The sequence below is a fragment of the Malus domestica genome, chromosome 03 (assembly GCF_042453785.1).
Source record: "Malus domestica chromosome 03, GDT2T_hap1".
NCBI classification, from domain to species: Eukaryota; Viridiplantae; Streptophyta; class Magnoliopsida; order Rosales; family Rosaceae; genus Malus; species Malus domestica.
The window spans coordinates 7,400,131-7,405,080 of NC_091663.1; the positions used below are offsets into that span (position 1 = coordinate 7,400,131).

Consider the following 4,950-nt stretch of genomic DNA (forward strand, 5'->3'; position numbering starts at 1 on the left):
TACGACAATAGAAATTGAGGATCATAAAGAATTAGACAAAATCACATATTTGAAATCAAAGATCGAAGCTGCCTAAATACCAAACTATTCATTAAAAATACTGAAAACTTAAAAATTAGATAAGTACAGCAGTGAGTTTTGTAAGATCATCTATGTTGAAAACGTTTAGAACTAAATTTAAAGTAACTGATATATTGTGATAGAGCATGAGAGAAACAACATAAATACAAATCTAAAGAAAGTGAAATATGTTAAAATTAAAGTAATTGAAAAGGAAGTGTCATTGAATGAAACTGAAAATTAGTAAAGTTATTAGATTTTTTACTTCAAAATTTGATGTCATTGTTTAGGTATTTTGGTGTAAATGGCAGAATTCAATCAAACAGGTTTAAAAGTGATATGATACGCGAAAAAAGATGGATCAGATATATCTAGTTCGGTGGCTCTTAATTAAAACAAACAATACCATAGTTCACCAATGTGACAGAGATGCACTGTGTATGCAAGATTAGGGATGAGTGTAGACGCACTTACGCTACCAAAAAATCTAAGCAGAATTGATTACTGACTTTAACAACTAAAATCAGAAACAACTTTTCAAAAATAAATCAAGACCATGGGCACAGTTTGTCAATGAAATGATTTTAAGTCATACGTTTACAGGTAGGAGATAGCAGATATTTGTATTGCATATCTTAGCAAAATAAGTGGATATCAAGGAGAATTAAATTTATTCAATTTCGATACAAAGAAAATGAATTAATGCAGGAACAACATTTGTGCACATTGAGAATGAAATTAACTAATTAACTTACTAACCCCTACTGCAAATTTCACACCTATGCTCAAAACAGATTTTGTAATCAATATCCCAAAAAAGGGGCAAAGGGAAAGGAAAAAAAACCTTTGTATGGTATACTGCAGCGTTATCTGTGTAACCGAACTCAACCCAGCAACCTCCTTGTACACTTGGAAAACCTGAAAAACATAAATAGACGCTAGAACAAGACAGAGGACAGAGTGAATGCAGAAATGGATAATTATTTGAGATGTTTTATTTTAAATAAATGAAAAACCAATTAAAACTCAACAATAAACAAAGCTGATAAAACATTAGGAATAATGGAATTAAAACATGCATTAATCGATTAGTTCCCTGCTTTATTTAAATAGGAAATCCATATACAATTAGGAAGGAATGAAAGCAGGGAATACATACCCAAACCAACAGTAGCCTTCGAACTCCTGTTAAATCTCAGATTTATCAGCGGAGTAAACCAAACGCAAAATCCGCTCTTAGCCGACAAAGCCTGGACAAACTGCCACAACTCAGCAAAAAATCAAACTGTTAGGGTTTCGTTCAAATCAATGCAAATTCGAAATAACAACTCTCATATAAGGGTTTCGTTCAAATCAAACTGTTAGGGTTTCGTTCAAATACGATGATCTGAACAAAGATCGCACCCAGACCGCACCAAAAATTGGTCGGAAAGCCGATGACAATTGGGGAGAAACGATTTACAGAGATGCAAAACTTGTCCCAAAACAGAGAACCCAAACAAACTCCCCAAAAAAAAAAGAATACGACGATCTTTGCGATGAATATTTTGCAAGACGAAAAACACAGGATTTCAGACGAAATGAAGGCGATACCAAGATGGAGATAAGCAGAGATTGCCGACACACAAAAGGTAAAGCAAATGGTAAACCAACGAAAACCTATTCGACGCATAAACTGAACGATGACAGACGCGTGGCCATGAGGGCCAAAACGAACTTTTCACTGCACAAAATAGCAAAAGACAACCGCAAGCAAAGAAGAATCCGAGGGCAGTTTCGCCTTTTCACTTCTGGTGAAAGGGAAACTGGATTTTAGTATATGTGATATGTATGGACCTTTTTGTTTTGTTTGTCAAGGGTAAGATTTTATTAAAACACCAAACACATACTTATAAACAAAGACTCAACTTTCACCTATAAGAGCAACTCCAGCGTGGGCTGGTGCTTGGGCGACAGGGGACGAAATAGGGCCAGATAGCCCGGCCTTGAAGGTCCAGCGTGGGCAACCAGAGGGAGAGTGGAGGCCCGAGCTCCGGACCTGTAAGGAATTGCTAGCCCAAGAGCCCGAGTGGATGTGATGCCAGGGCTAACGTCATCCTGGCGTTGGCCCAATTTTTTTTTTTTTCTGTCAAGCGCCTGCGACTCACCCGCGCGTGGGGACGCGTCAGCCAACACCTTTTCAGACTTTGGGCCCACGTCGCAGTCTGCCGATGTTACCATTGGGAAGCCACGTGGCTTCCCACGGTCCGTTTGATCTCAACAGCTCTTTAAATTGGACCATCCGATTTAATAAAAAAATAAAAAATCTTATTTAATATCAACCGTTGGATCTGAGATCAATAGTTGATATTATTCTGCTTTATAAATAAATAAATAAAAGAAAAAATAGTTTTTAAATTAAGAAAAGTTACCATTATGACACATGGCGCGGCGGGATTGGTTAATAAAATTTGTTTTTACTTTTCTATAAATACCTTCTCATTATCATCTACCTTACACCACAATTTCGTATTTTCTCAACTACTTTCAATCAAATTATGACACGTGGCGCGGCGTGATTGGTTAATAATCTTATCGGAAATCCATCACCAATAATTGTATTTTCGGATAATGACACGTGGCGCTACAAGAACAATTAAAAATCTTATCAGAAATCCATCACCAATAATTGTCTTTTTCGGATTATGACACGTGGCGCAGCGAAAACGATTTAAAATCTTATCCGAAATTACAAATAAAATTATTTTGTATTATTTTATAACTTTTCGGATAATGACATATGGCGCTACGAGAACGATTAAAAATCTTATCCTAAATTACAAATAAAATTATTTTGTATTATTTTATAAATAAATAAAATACTAATATTTTATTACCTATTGCCAGGGCTATTGAAGTGCAACGGTGAAGATGCAAAATGTGATTATTGTTCATTAAGGGCAGTTATTGTTCACTAGGTGGATAGCACAGTGTATTGCCGAGGGGGGTTCCCACATTGGAACTGCTCTAAACAAACAAAAAAAAAGGACCTAGAAACAAAGAAAAAATAGAAATTGTGCCCAACAACAGTGAAACCCAAAAACAACAGAACATCCGAGAAGCATCCACTGCTTTCTCCACCGCCGATCAGAGAAGCATACAGCCATCCGATTCTCCGTCCACCGCTGAACATCACCTCATCAGACGCCACCAGCACACAACCATAAGTAAAAGATTGTCGGCAAACGACAAGGAGAACGTGGTGATGTTGGAAACACCCGAGCTGGTGAAAGCACCGGAACTTTACACACGAATTTAATAGAAAACATGGCTAAAGATCGAAGCAAGGAAGAGCATGGAAGAGGTATATCCCCGGGGTTGAGGAATTGGACTGTCCGAATTGAAAAATTGGAAGAACCACCAATAGATGCAAGGAGAAAAGAAGTAAAAAAAGGAGAAAAGAGGACACAGCAACCGACCCTAGCCGAAGCTAGGGCCGGTGCCATAGGAGATGCTTAGATCTAAAAGTCTCACACAAACAGTGAGAAGGACTAAACCATATTTATGGACCTTGTAATGAGGATTTTGCAGGCATCTTTCAGGAGGCTGGTGGCTTCGGTGATTTTCCCTGCGAATAAAGTACAATAATGGCTGAAGCAAATGCGGTACGGGCGGCATGCGTGGAAAAAGACTTTTTGAAAAAAAATCAGATTCTAAATGTCTTTGCCCGTGTAGAAAGACATTTTGAACGTCCAGTTAAAATCAGATTCTAGATATCATGCAGGCACGATTACTAGTGCAATGCAATTTGAAGCTATGCTTGAAGGTTTCTTTACATGAAATACAGTGTTTACAACTGCAATTGAGATCAGTTAAAATTCTTTACAGCTCATTTGTAATACGGCAGTAGTACATCTAATAGCTTCTTTTGTTTTCTCATTTGTAATACATTGGTACATCTAGTAGCATCTTTTGTTTTAGCATTCACAGATGGTACCGTTTTGAAGTGGTGGTTTAATACTTAAGACCAAAACGTTTCCATTCTCAAAACTTCTATAGTTTGAAAAAAAAAAAAAAATCTTTTTGGGGACTTGGCTTTTAAGTCCAAACATAAAAACCGGTACAATCAATCATTTGTGACCAATTTGTGACCAGTTTGAATTCATGGATTATTCCTTATAATATGTCGCGTTTTTGGAGTGAAACCCCAAAAAGCAAATAGGTTCACTGTTCATAAAACCCAACGCTTTAAAATTTTACCGTCAAACTCCACATATATGATATGCGATATATTCACTTCAATACATGACATTCCAAAACCAAAAGCCCTTTCGTCCCAGTAGTTTTAAGTGTACAAGAAAAAGAAGAACAAACCCAAAAAACCACTAGCTATGTTACATTCATATTCGCAGATAATATCTACTTCACCAGCCCAAAATACCTGCAAGCTAAGGAAGAAACCTAAATAACCCTAAGACACTAAACTAGTTTAATCCCAAGCTTGCTGTACTGGAATCACTGCAAACAGTAGTTCGAGATCAGGCGGGTTAAAATACCCGTTCTTTGGCGGCTGCGGCGGCTTCTTGTTCTTCTTCCCAACCCAAAACGCCTTCTTCTTTGGCGCAGGAGGAGGCGCCACCGCCTCCGGAATCCGAAACTCGCTGCGTTTCGGGGTACAGCATCCCTTCTCGTAATCAACTTCCGCTTCAACTTCCATCGTCATATTCACCACCATAAAATGGAGAGGGAAAAGAGAGGGTTTATAAAGGGTATTATTTTTTAACGGCTTGCTGTGGAAGTACAGTAATGTCTTTGGCAAATCTTATTCTGGAAGACGCTACTTCTTACTAGTTTAGGGTTAGTGCCCTTTTAATTGGATTTGTGGTTGCTGTACGGACAGCTAAGCAGGGC

General features: G+C 37.8%; 1 long non-coding RNA gene across 1 annotated transcript; it reads right to left on the reverse strand.

Annotated features, from left to right (window-relative positions):
* Positions 1 to 708: 708 nt before the first annotated feature.
* Positions 709 to 1,728, reverse strand: LOC103418803 (uncharacterized). Its single transcript, XR_011579210.1, has 3 exons — positions 1,442 to 1,728; positions 1,220 to 1,345; positions 709 to 978 (listed from the first exon to the last, which is right to left on the reverse strand). It is a non-coding gene; the product is annotated as an uncharacterized lncRNA (long non-coding RNA).
* Positions 1,729 to 4,950: the final 3,222 nt, after the last annotated feature.